Genomic DNA, 19221 nt, shown 5'->3' on the forward strand with positions numbered 1-19221 from the left:
GTTAAATGTTTTGTAGGATGTTAGTTCGGCTAGGTGAACCTTTGTATTAGAGAATATGTTAAGGTTAGCCAAACATCGCAGTGTGGAAATGAAATTGTACATAATATGAAACTGTTATTTTAATGTTTTAATTTTGTTTCATATTTTAATAAATACGGCCGGGAGGGTCACTCCCTCCCGTCTTCCAAGAGTTCAGAACCGTTTCCGGTTTCCCATTCCTTGGGGATTGTGTTGAGAGGGGGTGGCGGGTATCTCAGCCATAAGTAATTTCTCAAACATATATGTGGACATATGCAAAGATTACAAAATAATAAAAATAAAAAGCAAACTATGAGAAAGAATAAGAGTGGACAAAATCTATATTGCAAGAACAGGAAAGAATTCAACAAAGATGATCACACCTTAACCAGGAGACATAAGCAGCTTAAGGAAATCAGAGCTAGAATGTTTCATAGTAAAGTGGTTGTAAATGTACTGAAAATATGTATAGACGAAGGAGAAAGGCACTGAAAAAGAAAGAACAATTTGAAGGAGTAGTTGATAATGCCTTTGCTTTGAAGAGGAAGCTTTTAATTTTGATTATAAAAAGAAAGAAGCCTCTTGACAAAACTGTGTTGTGCATGAGGAAACAAAACCAGAAGAAAAGATTAGTGACTAGAAGTAACTTTTCTATAGTTTTTAGTGGAGAATGGATACATACTTCTACTATAGAATCTTTCTTTAATGAAGAAAGCTATCTCCAAGATAACACATTAGTTCCTGCTATTGATGAAATTATGAACGACACCCCTATAGCAAAACAGGTTATGGTATCTAGAAATGTATAACAAGGTATTGAAGAAGAGGTACAGGGAAGGCTTAGTCAGGCCCTGTACACAAATGGAATTGAAGTAGTATTTGTAGTATTCAACAGTAAGCCAGTAAGCCATGAACATACTAAGAACATGTCTACGTATCTTTGCAAGGCGAAGTTGAAAACACAAAATTACGAGTACTTAACAAGGATAGGATCCCTGCAAGGTTAGAACGCATACACATTTGGAGGGACATTCACTAGCTTCTTTATCAAAGAAACTATGCCAAAGCACCTTCCATCATTTTAAGATGTAAGCTGTACACCTCTCAACAATGAGAACTTTAGTTTGAGGCTGGACTATGTAAAAACCCCTGCTTTTGCATGGTACCGTGCAGAGGTAGAAAAGGTTTGTGATGAAGTGCAATTTAGTTTCTTTTGTCCAGAAAAGGACTCTACGGAAAATGAAGAGTTGATAACAGGAGGAGTTGCAGAACAGGACACAGGTGTTACAGTTGATAGTTTTAAAGAAGATATTACAAAATGTAACACAGTGTGCTCTGAAAAACCAGAGTATGTTTGAATTTGTTGTCGACACACTCACTACAAGATTCAAACATGGACTGTTGACATGTTTTTAAAAATGAAAAGTAAAATAATGATAACTGGCAAAAGTTTGTTGTTCTACCTATTTGTAGAGGAACGCTTTGAGTTGTCCACTCAGCAAATTAGATGTAAGTACTATCACAATTACTTAAAGAATATTAAAATGCCTTCTAGAGCTATTCATAACAAGTTAGTACTGCTTCCCATTGCAGAACCACAACAAGGTTTAAATGTTTAGGAGACAATTCTTATCCAAAGTATACATCCATTTCAGGCTATAGTCCGTATGGGCCAGAGACAGGCAAGTTGCCACCAGCAGAGCCCTGGAAAGATCTAAAAGAAAGAGTAGTGTACTGGACTAGTAGTGTTTTCTTAAAATGTTCAGCAGGATGTTCAATTATTTTTAATGGCAATGCTAGGACTATTAGAGGAAGAGGATGTTCATTCAATTTACTATTTGTTTCAACTTATATAAAGAACCATACCTGTGAACATTGTGAATTCACCACTAGCACTGTAATCAATTTGGAATGATTCCTCTACTGACGTTACCAGATTGTAAAGCTGCGGCCTTTAAAAATGTAACTAAAACACCCATCAAGATATGACCTGTCCAAACTGCAGATCAGAACTTAGGTCTAAGTTATTATTACAAATGTACGTAAAATATGTCATAGTCATGCTACAATGATGCAGAGAGGATGGTACTAAATTAGAAACTGAAATAAAAACCTATGTAGCTGGACAATTTCCATTTCAAAAAGAAGTTTCACAACTATAGCAATCATATTTCATAAAGGAGTTAATATAACATCTACACGCTACACACTATATATATAGCATAGCAAAGTGGATGGTCAGAGTGCAATGAAATAGAAATGACTACCTAAAAAGTTATCAAACTTATATCTGCTTCTCTAGAAGTGAAGTTCTAAGGACAATTTAGAATAACAAAATGTAGTTTTTCTGTTGACATATCTATGAATTATATATTTTTGAGACATTATTCCACCTGTTAGGGGTATTTTCTACAGCAAGTTGTTAGAAATGAAAGACTCTGTTTAACTGCAGAAAAGGAATTTATAAAACCTTACAGGACTACATTCTGTTAACACTGATAAAAACTAAATGGAAGAACTATACTACTAGCAGCCTAAAGTTGCACCTAGGAAGTCTCTTCACCACTTCACTATGGTTTCTGTTTAGGTTGCCTAATGCTCAAAATTAAATACTAATATATTTTTCTTTGTTTGTATTTTGTTCATAGTGGTTGAATTGCTGCAATAAAAAAGGGAAACAATGAACAAGTATGGTTTTTCCCATTCTGCAAAATTACATCCACAGACTACTCCCAGGCTGTTGCGATGGTGGTACAGTCAATGCAGAAGGTAGCAAAATACTTTAGTTATGGTGACATTCCATAACATTTTCTCTCCACTTCAGCTGAACTATTATTGCTATGAGCAGGGGCTGGAGGTCTGGAGGCTGCTGATCCCTGTCCTTTTTTTCTCTGTTCAATTTTAAGTTGCTACTTGTGGTATGTTTTCAAGAGATACAACATGATTATTGTACCAAACGAATATTTATTTGCTGTGCCCCGAGATAATGTCTTCTCTCTTACGTTGTACCTCACCAGTTTAGTTGTGGTCTTCAATTCTTCATTGGTGATTCTTCATCAGAAGACTGTTCATGTGCAGCCTGAGTCCTCCTGGTCTTCAACAACTTTAAACAGTTGTAGATTTTCCTTTGGTCCTTCTGGTACCATTTTATCTTTATAGAAATAGCCCAAAAACTTAAAAATATTTTTCTAAACAGCTAGAATCAAACTTTATATAAAATATGTCTATGTATGTGTTTTACATTTTGCCATTTGTATTTGTGGCTGCCGACGTCATTAAGACCTCCAGTGTAGCTGTGAACAAGGAAAATGTTAAATTAATATTGTACCAAACAGCCAGACTGAAACATTATATAAAGTATGTCTATATATGTGTTTTACACTTTGTCAAAAACACGCAGTATTTGTTGTGTGCCCTCCGCAATCGCCATGTCATCACAAAAACCAAAAATATCATGAAAGAAGATGATTAATCCACTTTTAAAATAAATAAATACAACAATAAATGGAGAGCCACGTAGATGTGTTGTTCAATATTTAAATGTAGAAACAAAATACAGGAAGGTAATAGTTATGAAATAGAATAAGAAAAACCTTAAAAATTCACTGAAAAAAACCAAAGGTTACAGTGACGTTGTAGTTAGGAATTAGTATTTAAAAAAAATCACTGAAAATAACAAAGGTTCCAGGGACGTTATAGTTAGGCTAACATTCCACACATACAAAACCAGAGAAATTCAGCAGTTAGTTACTTGAGGCTAAATATAACTCACGCCTCAGCAATGCACTACGTACGACCTCACATATTACATTACTCATGATATGGTCAGTGACATCACTGATGTTGATGTTGAGATACATCACAGACTTTAATAACTCGGAAAAGGAAATGAAAAACACTGACTAAGAATAGTTGGAACATTTTGGAAAGAGCTGTAGACTTATTACCACATTCTCGAATCATCCAAATATAACATATAGAAAAACATCACCGCTAGGGAATATCTTGGTTGGGAGCTACATGACCAGTCAAAGAAATGCATTGAACTGGCTACCATCTAAAAACCTGGCTTTTCTAAATGTCAAAGGTGCAGAACCTACACTTTGGGGACAACACAACTGCCTTTACACTCGAATAGATTCACTAGAAAGATGTAGGAACGCATAAGTTGTGAGAGTACACATGTAGTCTATGTGCTGGAATGTAACTGTGTTAAAAAAATTCATAGGCAGCACAGTAAATAAATTGAAGCTATGGATACGTGAGCATGCACGTGTAATTTCCAGTAAGAAGTTCACCTATGTCATTACAAAGCACATTTGGGATGAGCATAAAGGTGTCTATGAATCCAACATATACCAGGGAATCCTAGGGTTGGGGATCATAAACTGATTCTAAGGAGAGCAGAATCAATTTGAATCATCATGATTGGAAGTGAAACCCCTTGGGGCTTGAACACTGATGCTGAGCTTCTAGTTCATCTTAAGAATCTAATGCACCAAATAATCGATGTGTGGCACTTCTGTTCTCTAGGAGTAGATGAGACCAGAGAATAACGTAGAGATGTGATCTAGTGCAAATAGGATTTCTATGGTTTTTATCTAGATTCCTTTGGTTGATGTATTGTGTGTTTTCATCCTACTGTTTGTTAAGCTCTCTCAATGTTTTTTAGCTCTCCTCAATTTTGCTTATTTATGTAAGATTTGCTGGATGGTTTGAAAGGGGTTCTTTGTTGAGTTGCCATTGATTAAATTATTGGTGATGAATTATGAACAGAGTCACAATTCTTTGACGTTGAACTTCGGAATTTTGTGGAGTTCACAATTGAAGTGCATGAAGTCCATTTGAATTTCCACTGTCTAGTTTTTAAGGGTATGTTTTAATCAGAATCAGGATTTTTCAACTTCCACATTTTTGTTGTTTGATAAGCACCTTGCCTTGAATGATTACATTTACATGCCATGCACTTTTATTAGTAACTACTTTTGTGCTAAGCACAAAGATAAGAATGGTCCTTGATCAGTGTGTGATCATCAAAAATGTATGATGCAAAGGGACATGTGTAGATTGTGTATAAAATGTTTATAATGTTTGCAATCTAGAGAATATTTATATGTATAATGTGAATGTTTGCAATCTAGAGAATGTTTATATGTAGAATGTGTACAATGTTTTCAATCTAGAGAATGTTTATATGTATAAGGTGTATATTGTTTGTAATCTAGACATTTTTGTGTAGAATGTGTGTAATGTTTGCAATCTAGAGAATGTTACATGCAAAATGTGTATAATGTTTACTATCTTGAGAATGTTTATATTTATAATGTTTACAATCTGGGGAATGTTTATAGAATGTGTATAATATTTACAATCATGAGAATGTTTATATGTATAATGTGTGTAATGTTTGCAGTCTAGTGAATTTTCACAAAAAGCACATCCTGCACTGTAGAAAGGACCTTAACTGTAGCCAACTGTTTGTAAATCAGAGTTGACAGTTACCTGTAGCCCGCATACATATCTATAGGTTTGGTGTTTTAAAAAGCCTGGGATTCAATTTAATCTGTGGTTTGGAAACTGTTGGTAAAGCTGATGAGACAAATGTGATAATGTGGTGTTACAGAATTCTTGATTTATACATTGAGAACAAGTACCCAGACTTCACCATTTGGAAAAAAAAGAAAAGTGTCAATAAGGCGGTCACCCCAGCAGTAGAGCTTTTTAGATATAAGGTTCAATCAGCCTCACTGTATGGGGCGGAAATTTGGGGGCCAGTATGTAAGAAAACTTTTGAAGCACTCGAGAATAAATTTATTAGGGGTCTTTTAAAAGTTCCTACCAATACCCCGCTGATTCCCTTATTTCTCGATCTAAACATTAAACACACAGACCATCATGCAATATTGAGACCAGTATTGTTGTGGATCAGATTATGGACAACTATTGAACTATCAGATTACAAAAATGGCTTGAAAGAGGTCCTTGAACTTGATAGTGACAGGAAAATCTTTTGGTTTAAACATGTAAAAACCTGGGTAATCAAGCTCGGATTAATGCACTTCTGGAACGAGCCAGGATCTTTAAACTCAGTTTCTAAGAAAATAGTCAAACTGTCTTTTTGGTCATATGTGAGCTACGATTCCGTGTATACAAGAACACATGGTCCTCTTACAGAAAAATTCCTTATGGTAGAAAATGAGGCATCTTTTGAACAATTTTTAGATGAAATCGAGCCACCACTGGCCAAATCTCTGTATATAAAATTCAGATACGGAACGTTGAGATCCAAAGTAATAGAGAAAAGATGGGGGAAGACAGAGAATGACTATTGCAGTTTATGCACCAACAATCAAAGGGAAGATATTTATCACATATTGTTTTTCTGCCCTAGCTACGTTAGGGCAAGGAAAGGATGGATAGTCCCCTTGTGCCGCAATATTGGTTCTATCTCACATAGGGAAGCTGGTAGGATCCTAAGTACGGACACCAGCCAAGTATTTGTGTTCGGAATCAGTAAATTCTTATTGTCCGCTTACTACACTAGACGGAAACTGAACCTTTCATTTTAAACAAGGAAAAACTGCCATCCTGAAATCTTGTAAATTATGAATTATGTCTAGTCATTGTGTCTTCTCAAATTCCCGGTCGTTATAATCAATTTAATGTTTTTTTAATTTGATTTTTAAACATTTTAACATATTTATTTATTTCCTGCGTCAAATATAAAATTGTAATCTTGTGTGTCCAATTATGATGAAATGTTGCTCCTATAACGGGGTGCTCAACTATAATGAACTGTAAGCTTTCTATGTGGTGAAATTTATTATGTTTTGTTATATTTTATTGTATCTTTTATGTTGCAAGGCAACGAAATAAAGATTAAACTGAAAAAAGAGCACTTTAGATGAAAACTCAGATCTAATTTGGGTTTTTACAGTTGTAACTTAGGCAGCCATTTCTCTTGTTTAAATAGGATAGAATCAGGAAGGTAAATGAAAAGTACTGTAATAGGGGATGTGTTGTGAAAAGAGATATTGTGAATGAAAAAATAGCTTCGTGTTTCTTGTTTGCTTGAACATTGTGAGTGGTAAATGTTTTTACACTGGGATCTTAGGCAGATTATCAAGGTTTTCTATGTGAAATTCTAATTGCACTTTAGAAATGACTTTACTAGATATATGTAAAATGTGTTAGGGAAATTGAAGTCAATATAGTGTTATTTGCAGTACTTTTCTCTCTAAATTGTATTATCTTGGGCCTAAAATAATATATCTCCTCGAATGTAATTTTGCTTGATGCAAAAAAACAAATTGTAAAAAGCTTTAGAAACAAATGAGTCATTGGTTGAGCTCCTAACAAATGATTTTAATTGGGCGGTGGCATTAGGGTCTCCCCTTTTAAATGGACACTATGGACTCACAACTCTTTGGCCCTGTGGAAGACTTTAGCCAAAACTTGTAGACTATGTTTTGACTGCACGATGCACTTTGGTTTCTGAAATACTGCAAGATATGAAATAAGAAAATGGATTTTGGAAGTCTCTGAGTTGTTTACAAATTAGAGAGAGACCCCTTCTGAAAACCAGGGGAGTGGGGTACTTTGAACAGTAAAAAGAGAGGTTTTCCACTGGCAAACACAGTTATAATTTCATGCAAATGCAAATAAATGTATATAGAAACATCAGGTCCCATATATTACAGTACATCCACACACAAATTGTATAGTTTAAAACATTTATTCTTATTAAAAAGGTTTTTAGTAAAAAAAAGTTATTTATACACTTTTTAAAAAAATTTAATAAGCACAGAACGTAATTACACTGTAACATATTGCAATTCATAAACATAATTTTATACATTGGAATCATTTTCGCAATGGTTATCAAAGAAGAATCACATCAAAGGAGAGACATACAAAAGACACAAACAATTAGTCATTAAATGTTACACATCTGAGACTCTAACAATTTCAGAATCTGAACCTGGGCCCGTTATTTTCTTGACTTCAGGATAGATTTGTTCTCTTGATTGCGTATAGGTGGCGTCAACGCGTTTCGATGGCTACCATTGATACTCTGCCATCTTTATCAAGACTATGTAATCAGTCTCTCCTGATTTCTGGGCACTGGATGGTTGCCACTTTCAGGAATTTTCCTGGTTACATAACATTCTTAGTCTTGAGGGGTTTGTTCACGATTTCAGATTTTCCACGTTTGTTCCATCTCTATACTGTATTCTTGTGGCAGATATAGTTTCTCTTCGAGTCCATCTTACTCTTGTCTCTTAATTTCATTCACCTTAATGCCTTGGTATGATGCAATGATTAATTGAATATTGTTGTGGCGGACTCTATTTCATTATTTTGGGTTTTCTCGTCTTGTTGAATCGCCAAATACTTGTTGCGTGTCTGCTGGGGCAAAACTCGTAGCGGGGAGTGGATTGTCTGGCAGACTTCTTTTGAGTTAGTCAATTGGCAGCCGATAGCAGACGTAAGGACTGACGTGACGGAAAGCAGAAGGGAGTGGAACGCTACAACTCAAGAGGCTGCTGATGAAATAGAGTCCGCCATATATGTTACAGTGTGATTACGTTCTGTTCTTATGAATTTTTTTTAAAAAAGTGATTAAATAATTTTTTTTTACTTAAAACCTTTTTAATAACAATAAATGTTTTAAACTATACAATTCGTGTGTGGATGAACTGTAATGTATGGGACCTGATGTTTCTATATACATTTATTTGCATATGCATGAATTTATAACTGTGTTTGCCAAGGGAAAACCTCTCTTTTTACAGTCTCTGAGTTGTGCCACTTGCTGCTAGAGCCAGGAGGAATGCAGATGGGAATTATAATTGGTTTGGTGAGCTGGTTGAGAAATTGCTCCTGTCCACTTGATGGGCTTCAGTATATGTCTGAGAAATGTACTTGGTGCAGCTGATACTAGCGGAAGTGTCTGCTAGCTTCACTATGTACTTGGTAAAATGCAAATGTATAACAGGTCTCTTTGGAGATGTGATACCGTTAAATAAAAGCCAAATAGTAACAAAACTACATACCGCTAATTACAACCCAAAAACCTGTGAGTGCCATTTAGGTGGCAGACGTCCAGGAAATTGTAAGGGATTTTGTAAAGTCCATATTTAAGAGAAATGGTAGTGCCAGCTACTGTATTCTCCCTCTGACCCTTGGGAGTCCTCTGCTCCAAATTTCAGTTCAAAGCTTGATATAATTAGAACAAAACCAATACTTCATAACAGGGTGAAAACCTACCCATAAAATGTTTGCCTAACAGACTTGGGGTACTCTGGGAATTTACAAGGGCATATTATCAAGCCCATTATCGCTAAAGCGGCGATAATTGTAACGCCGTTCTTGATAATATGGCCCTCGGACCCACTATCCCATCTGATTATCCTAATTACCATTAAACTTTTTGTATAACAGACACAATTTAAGAAAGTATTGAGAAAGATGTGGAGCTATTATTTGTCTGAGGTGTACAACTGGATGTCTTTGCCTGTATGTCTCTGAATTTGGCATCCCTATCTCTTTGATCTATGAGAGCGAGAAGTTCCCCACTTGTTGCTACTGTAGAGGTGTCCTGGGGTACTTCCACTTGTTTGAAATGCAGAATGTGTTTTGCCTCAAATGGGGTTTTGACAATGCAGAGTTCATTGTTCCTTGGTACAAAAACAAGTGAAACAGGTATTCTCACCTATAGGTATTCTTCTAATGCAGAATGGTTGTAATGTTCTTGCATTTTCATAGTTTGGATAAAATTGAAGCAGGGTCATCCTAGAACAACAAAGTGTTTCCCTTGAATTGAATTGTATGCTGAATATAAGTTGCTGCAGTAATATTAGTCTGCAACCGTTATTTTCACAGTCCTCCATCTTGTCTTCCAACAAGGCCTGTTTTAATTCTAGTATCTCTAACTTGACATGCATAACCTTAACTTTTTTTAGATTCAGATGATATTAGTTGAATGTCTTTAGTAGCTGGGGCTTCCATGTTTTGAAGGTCCAAGCTTGCCTGAGACTCACAATACCTTGATGCTGGTGATTCATGGAATGCCCGCTTGTCCACTTTTAGCTGGTGGACAAGCTCCTTCATATTCAGTGTTTTAGATGTTTTATTTTTAGCGTTGGCCATTGTTGATGTTTGCAATCTGTGCACCTATGAATAAATCTTAAGCATCAGAACATCTTTGTTTCCGAAAAACAGGATTCTGATGTGCTGGGACTAAATGTTAATGGTACCAGGGGATAGGCTTATTAATCTGTTGATGTTTGGTTGGTTTCCCAGAGGACATGAAGCCCTCACAGGCTCGGTCTGGAGCAGCATCGGCTCTGCCTGCAATGCATAAATACAGCTGCTGCACCCATGGCCTCAAGACCCTGCAGTGGCAGAGAGGGCTGCTGCCGGATCACAGCCATGTGGGCTTCCAAGTCAGTGGAGATGCTTACCAGAAAGATGTGCCCACGGTAGGGAGGGCTTTCCCTGTCTACTGCACTGTCTGCTGGGAGCCCTGGCCAGGTATTCTCTGTGACCCCAGGCAGAAGACTTCCACCAGAGGACCCTGGCTCTGAGACTTCCACCAGAGGACCCTGGCCCTGAGACTTCCAGAAGAGGACCCTGGCTCTGAGACTTCCAGAGGAGGACCCTGGCTCTGAGACTTCCAGAAGAGGACCCTGGCTCTGACACTTCCAGAAGAGGACCCTGGCTCTAAGACTTCCAGAGGAGGACCCTGGCTCTGAGACAGACCACCTTCAGAACAAAAAGGTATGTTTAATTACATTGTATATCTGCATGTATATTTGTATGTGGTAATTCTGTCCTCAAACGTACCTGATTTAAAGTAACGATCTGGGTCCTTTTATAACCTAAAGTTGTTTGCTTTGTCAGCTATCCCAAGATATTGTTATAAGTAGGGACAGTTGGCATAAAAAGGGCAACTTATAGTCAAGTCATAGCTTGAAAACTGGCACACAGTTACGAGGAAATCCAAAGCAAGAGGCCTTCAGTGTCCTGACAGTGCATTGTTTTGTAAATCTGTGTCCATTGAGCATGGTACAGGCAGCCATACTATTAGGAGGATTCAAATTGTGGCTGCATAAATCCAACTGTGAGTGCACAGGCTGGTCACACACTGACTTTAGCTCAAGAACAGGGTGCAGGCCACACACTCTCTCTCAACCAGGAACAGGGTGCAAACCACACACTCTCTTACAACCAGGAACAGGGTGCAGACCACACACTCTCCTACAACCAGGAACAGGGTGCAGACCACACACTCTCTTACAACCATGAACATAGCATATGGTCTACATATTGAGTACTGAGTACTGAGTACTTCGGTAGGGTGCTGTCCATACATTGAGTATTGAGTACAGGATAGTATATGGTCTACACATTGAGTACATTGGTAGGGTGCTGTCCACATATTGAGTACTGAGTACAGAGGTAGGGTGTTGTCCACAAATTGAGTACTGAGTACAGAGGTAGGGCATTGTCTAAACATTGAGTACTGAGTGCAGAGGTAGTATATGGTGTACACATTGAGTACTGCGTACAGAGGTAGGGTGTTGTCCACACATTGAGTACTGAGTACAGCGGTATATATGGTCTACACATTAAGTACTGAGTACAGAGGTAGTATATGGTCAATACATTGAGTACTGAGTACAGAGGTAGAGTGCTGAGTATTGAGTACAGGGTAGTATATGGTCTACACATTGAGTACATTGGTAGGGTGCTGTCCACACCTTGAGTGCTGAGTACAGAGGTAGGGTATTATCCACACATTGAGTACTGAGTACAGAGGTAGTATATGGTCTACACATTGAGTACTGAGGACAGAGGTAGAGTGCTGTCCACACATTGAGTACTGAGTACAGAGGTAGGGTATTGTCCACACATTGAGTACTGAGTACAGAGGTAGGGTGTTGTCCACACATTGAGTACTGAGTACAGAGGTAGGGCGTTGTCTACACATTGAGTAATGAATGCAGAGATAGTATATGGTCTAAACATTGAGTACTGCGTACAGAGGTGGGGTGTTGTGAACACATTGAGTACTGAGTACAGAGGTAGTGTGTTGTCCACACATTGATTACTGAGTACAGAAGTAGGGCATTGTCTACGCATTGAGAACTGAGTGCAGAGGTGGTATATGGTCCACAGATTTAGTACTGCTTACAGAGGTAGGGTGTTGTCAACACATTGATGAGTACTGAGTACAGAGGTAGGGTGTTGTCCACACATTGAGTACTGAGTACTGAGGTTGGGTGCTGTCCACACATTGCGTACTGAGTACAGAGGCAGGGTGTTGTCTACACATTGAGTACTGAGTACAGAGGTAAGGTGATGTCCACACATTTAGCACTGAGTACAGAGGTAGGGTTCATCTACACATTGAGTATTGAGTAAAGAGGTTGTATATTGTCTACACATTGAGTACTGAGTACAGAGGTAGAGTGTTGTCCACACATTGATTACTGAGTATAGAGGTAGGGTGCCTATCCACACATTGAATACTGAGTACAGAGGTTGGGTGTTGTCTACAAATTGAGTACTGAGTACTGAGGTAGGGCATTGTCTACACATTGAGTACTGAGTGCAGAGGTAGTATATGGTGTACACATTGAGACCTGCGTACAGAGGTAGGGTGTTGTCCACACATTGAGTACTGAGTACAGCGGTAGTATATGGTCTACACATTGACTACAGAGTACAGAGGTAGTATATGGTCTACACATTGAGTACTGAGTACAGAGGTAGAGTGCTGTCCACACATTGAGTACTGAGTACCTCTGTCCTCAATGTGCAGAGCATATACTACCCTGTACTCAATACTCAATGTGTGGACAACACCCTACCTCTGTACTCAGTACTCAATGTGTGGACAGCACCCTACCTCTGTACGCAGTACTCAATCTGTAGACCATATAATACCTCTGGACTCAGTACTCAATGTGTAGACAACGCCCTACCTCTGTACTCAGTACTCAATGTGTGGACAACATACTACCTCTGTACTCAGTACTCAATGTGTTGACAACACCCAACCTCTGTACTCGGTACTCAATATGTAGACCATATACTACCTCTCTACTCAGTACTCAATATGTGGACTACACCCTACCTCGGTACTCGGTACTCAATGTGTTGACAGCACCCTACCGCTATACTCAGTACTCAATGTGTAGACCATATACTACCTCTGTACTCAGTACTCAATGTGTGGACAACACCCTACCTCTGTACTCAGTACCCAATGTGTGGATAGGCACCCTACCTCTGTACTCAGTACTCAATGTGTAGACCATATACTACCTCTGTACTCAGTACTCAATGTGTGGACAACACCCAAACTCAGTACTCAATGTGTGGACAACACCCTACCTCTGTACTCAGTACTCCATGTGTGGACAGCACTCTACCTCTGTACTCAGTACTCAATGTGTAGACAAACCCTACCTCTGTACTCAGTACTAAATGTGTGGACAGCACCCTAACTCTGTACTGAGTACTCAATGTATAAACAACACCCTACCTCTGTACTCAGTACGCAATGTGTGGACAGCACCCAACCTCATTACTCAGTACTCAATGTGTGGACAACACACTACCTCTGTACTCAGTACTCAATGAGTTGACAACACCCTACCTCTATATGCATTACTCAATGTGTAGACCATATACTACCTCTGCACTCATTACTAAATGTGTAGACAATGCCATACCTCTGTACTCAGTACTCAGTGTGTGGACAACACCCTACCTCTGCACTCAGTACTCAATGTGTGGAAAATAAGCTACCTCTGTACTCAGTACTCAATGTGTGGACAGCACTCTACCTCTGTACTCAGTAATCAATGTGCAGACCATATACTACCTCTGTACTCAGTACTCAATGTGTGGAAAATACCCTACCTCTGTACTCAGTACTCAATGTGTGGACAGCACTCTACCTCTGTACTCAGTACTCAATGTGTAGACCATATACTACCTCTGTACTCAGTAGTCAATGTGCAGACCATATACTACCGCTGTACTCAGTACTCAATGTGTGGACCACACCCTACCTCTGCACTCAGTACTCAATGTGTAGACAATGCCCTACCTCAGTACTCAGTACTCAAATTGTAGACAACACCCTACCTCTGTACTCAGTATTCAATTTGTGGATAGGCACCCTACCTCTGTACTCGGTACTCAATGAGTAGACAAGATACTACCTCTGTACTCAGTACTCAATGTGTGGACAACACCCTACCTCAGTACTCAATGTGTGGACAACACCCTACCTTTGTTCTCAGTACTCAACGTGTGGACAACACTCAACCTCTGTACTCAGTACTCAATGTGTGGAAAATAAGCTACCTCTGTACTCAGTACTCAATGTGTGGACAGCACTCTACCTCTGTACTCAGTAATCAATGTGTAGACCATATACTACCTCTGTACTCAGTACTCAATGTGTGGACAACGCCCTACCTCTGTACTCAGTACTCAATGTGTGGACAACACCCTACCTCTGTACTCAGTACTCTTTAATGTGTTGACAACACCCTACCTCTGTAAGCAGTACTCAATCTGTAGACCATATACTACCTCTGCACTCAGTTCTCAATGTGTAGACAACGCCCTACCTCTGTACTCAGTACTCATTGTGTTGACAACACCCTACCTCTGTACGCTGCACTCAATGTTTAGACCATATACTACCTCGGCACTAATTACTCAATGTGTAGACAACGCCCTACCTCTGTACTCAGTACTCAATGTGTGGACAACACCCTACCTTTGTACTCAGTACTCAATGTGTGGACAATACCCTATCTCTGTACTCAGTGCTTAATGTGTGGACAGCACTCTACCTCTGTTCTCAGTACTCAATGTGTAGACCATATACTACCCCTGTACTCAGTACTCAATGTGTGGACAATACCCTACCTCTGTACTCAGTACTCAATGTGTGGACAGCACCCTACCAATGTACTCAATGTGTAGACCATATAATATCCTGCACTCAATGTGTATATGGTCTACACATTGAGTACATTAGTAGGGTGCTGTCCACACATTGAGTACTGAGTACAGAGGTAGGGTAATGTCAACACATTGAGTAATCAGTACAGAGGAAGCCAGTTGTCCACAAATTGAGTACTGAGTACAGAGGGAGGGCATTGTCTACACATTGAGTACTGAGTGCAGAGGTAGTTTATGGTGTACACATTCAGTACTGAGTACAGAGGTAGGGTGTTGTCCACAAATTGCGTACTGAGTACAGAGGTAGTATATGGTCTACACATTGAGTGCTTAGTACAGAGGTAGAATGCTGTCCACACATTGAGTACTGAGTACAGAGGTTGGGTATTGTCCACACATTGAGTACTGAGTAAAGAGGTAGTATATGGTCTACACATTGAGTACTGAGTACAGAGTTAGAGTGATGTCCACACATTGAGTACTGAGTACAGAGGTAGGGTATTGTCCACACATTGAGTACTGAGTACAGTGGTAGGGTGTTGTCTACACATTGAGTAACAATTGCAGAGGTAGTATATGGTCTACACATTGAGTGCTGCATACAGATGTAGGGTGTTGTCAACACATTGAGTACTGAGTACAGAGGTAGGGTGTTGTCCACACATTGAGTACTGAGTACAGAGGTAGGGCGTTGTCTACACATTGAGTAATGAATGCAGAGATAGTATATGGTCTAAACATTGAGTACTGCGTACAGAGGTGGGGTGTTGTGAACACATTGAGTACTGAGTACAGAGGTAGTGTGTTGTCCACACATTGATTACTGAGTACAGAAGTAGGGCATTGTCTACGCATTGAGAACTGAGTGCAGAGGTGGTATATGGTCCACAGATTTAGTACTGCTTACAGAGGTAGGGTGTTGTCAACACATTGATGAGTACTGAGTACAGAGGTAGGGTGTTGTCCACACATTGAGTACTGAGTACTGAGGTTGGGTGCTGTCCACACATTGCGTACTGAGTACAGAGGTAGGGTGTTGTCTACACATTGAGTACTGAGTACAGAGGTAAGGTGATGTCCACACATTTAGCACTGAGTACAGAGGTAGGGTTCATCTACACATTGAGTATTGAGTAAAGAGGTTGTATATTGTCTACACATTGAGTACTGAGTACAGAGGTAGGGTGCCTATCCACACATTGAATACTGAGTACAGAGGTTGGGTGTTGTCTACAAATTGAGTACTGAGTACTGAGGTAGGGCATTGTCTACACATTGAGTACTGAGTGCAGAGGTAGTATATGGTGTACACATTGAGACCTGCGTACAGAGGTAGGGTGTTGTCCACACATTGAGTACTGAGTACAGCGGTAGTATATGGTCTACACATTGACTACAGAGTACAGAGGTAGTATATGGTCTACACATTGAGTACTGAGTACAGAGGTAGAGTGCTGTCCACACATTGAGTACTGAGTACCTCTGTCCTCAATGTGCAGAGCATATACTACCCTGTACTCAATACTCAATGTGTGGACAACACCCTACCTCTGTACTCAGTACTCAATGTGTGGACAGCACCCTACCTCTGTACGCAGTACTCAATCTGTAGACCATATAATACCTCTGGACTCAGTACTCAATGTGTAGACAACGCCCTACCTCTGTACTCAGTACTCAATGTGTGGACAACATACTACCTCTGTACTCAGTACTCAATGTGTTGACAACACCCAACCTCTGTACTCGGTACTCAATATGTAGACCATATACTACCTCTCTACTCAGTACTCAATATGTGGACTACACCCTACCTCGGTACTCGGTACTCAATGTTTTGACAGCACCCTACCGCTATACTCAGTACTCAATGTGTAGACCATATACTACCTCTGTACTCAGTACTCAATGTGTGGACAACACCCTACCTCTGTACTCAGTACCCAATGTGTGGATAGGCACCCTACCTCTGTACTCAGTACTCAATGTGTAGACCATATACTACCTCTGTACTCAGTACTCAATGTGTGGACAACACCCAAACTCAGTACTCAATGTGTGGACAACACCCTACCTCTGTACTCAGTACTCCATGTGTGGACAGCACTCTACCTCTGTACTCAGTACTCAATGTGTAGACAAACCCTACCTCTGTACTCAGTACTAAATGTGTGGACAGCACCCTAACTCTGTACTGAGTACTCAATGTGTAAACAACACCCTACCTCTGTACTCAGTACGCAATGTGTGGACAGCACCCAACCTCATTACTCAGTACTCAATGTGTGGACAACACACTTCCTCTGTACTCAGTACTCAATGAGTTGACAACACCCTACCTCTATATGCATTACTCAATGTGTAGACCATATACTACCTCTGCACTCATTACTAAATGTGTAGACAATGCCATACCTCTGTACTCAGTACTCAGTGTGTGGACAACACCCTACCTCTGCACTCAGTACTCAATGTGTGGAAAATAAGCTACCTCTGTACTCAGTACTCAATGTGTGGACAGCACTCTACCTCTGTACTCAGTAATCAATGTGCAGACCATATACTACCTCTGTACTCAGTACTCAATGTGTGGAAAATACCCTACCTCTGTACTCAGTACTCAATGTGTGGACAGCACTCTACCTCTGTACTCAGTACTCAATGTGTAGACCATATACTACCTCTGTACTCAGTAGTCAATGTGCAGACCATATACTACCGCTGTACTCAGTACTCAATGTGTGGACCACACCCTACCTCTGCACTCAGTACTCAATGTGTAGACAATGCCCTACCTCAGTACTCAGTACTCAATTTGTAGACAACACCCTACCTCTGTACTCAGTATTCAATTTGTGGATAGGCACCCTACCTCTGTACTCAGTACTCAATGAGTAGACAATATACTACCTCTGTACTCAGTACTCAATGTGTGGACAACACCCTACCTCAGTACTCAATGTGTGGACAACACCCTACCTTTGTTCTCAGTACTCAACGTGTGGACAACACTCAACCTCTATACTCAGTACTCAATGTGTGGAAAATAAGCTACCTCTGTACTCAGTACTCAATGTGTGGACAGCACTCTACCTCTGTACTCAGTAATCAATGTGTAGACCATATACTACCTCTGTACTCAGTACTCAATGTGTGGACAACGCCCTACCTCTGTACTCAGTACTCAATGTGTGGACAACACCCGACCTCTGTACTCAGTACTCTTTAATGTGTTGACAACACCCTACCTCTGTAAGCAGTACTCAATCTGTAGACCATATACTACCTCTGCACTCAGTTCTCAATGTGTAGACAACGCCCTACCTCTGTACTCAGTACTCATTGTGTTGACAACACCCTACCTCTGTACGCTGCACTCAATGTTTAGACCATATACTACCTCGGCACTAATTACTCAATGTGTAGACAACGCCCTACCTCTGTACTCAGTACTCAATGTGTGGACAACACCCTACCTTTGTACTCAGTACTCAATGTGTGGACAATACCCTATCTCTGTACTCAGTGCTTAATGTGTGGACAGCACTCTACCTCTGTTCTCAGTACTCAATGTGTAGACCATATACTACCTCTGTACTCAGTACTCAATGTGTGGACAATACCCTACCTCTGTACTCAGTACTCAATGTGTGGACAGCACCCTACCAATGTACTCAATGTGTAGACCATATAATATCCTGCACTCAATGTGTATATGGTCTACACATTGAGTACATTAGTAGGGTGCTGTCCACACATTGAGTACTGAGTACAGAGGTAGGGTAATGTCAACACATTGGGTAATCAGTACAGAGGAAGCCAGTTGTCCACAAATTGAGTACTGAGTACAGAGGGAGGGCATTGTCTACACATTGAGTACTGAGTGCAGAGGTAGTTTATGGTGTACACATTCAGTACTGAGTACAGAGGTAGGGTGTTGTCCACAAATTGCATACTGAGTACAGAGGTAGTATATGGTCTACACATTGAGTGCTTAGTACAGAGGTAGAATGCTGTCCACACATTGAGTACTGAGTACAGAGGTTGGGTATTGTCCACACATTGAGTACTGAGTAAAGAGGTAGTATATGGTCTACACATTGAGTACTGAGTACAGAGTTAGAGTGATGTCCACACATTGAGTACTGAGTACAGAGGTAGGGTATTGTCCACACATTGAGTACTGAGTACAGTGGTAGGGTGTTGTCT

The sequence above is a fragment of the Lissotriton vulgaris genome, chromosome 1_1 (assembly GCF_964263255.1).
Source record: "Lissotriton vulgaris chromosome 1_1, aLisVul1.2, whole genome shotgun sequence".
Classification (NCBI taxonomy): Eukaryota; Metazoa; Chordata; class Amphibia; order Caudata; family Salamandridae; genus Lissotriton; species Lissotriton vulgaris.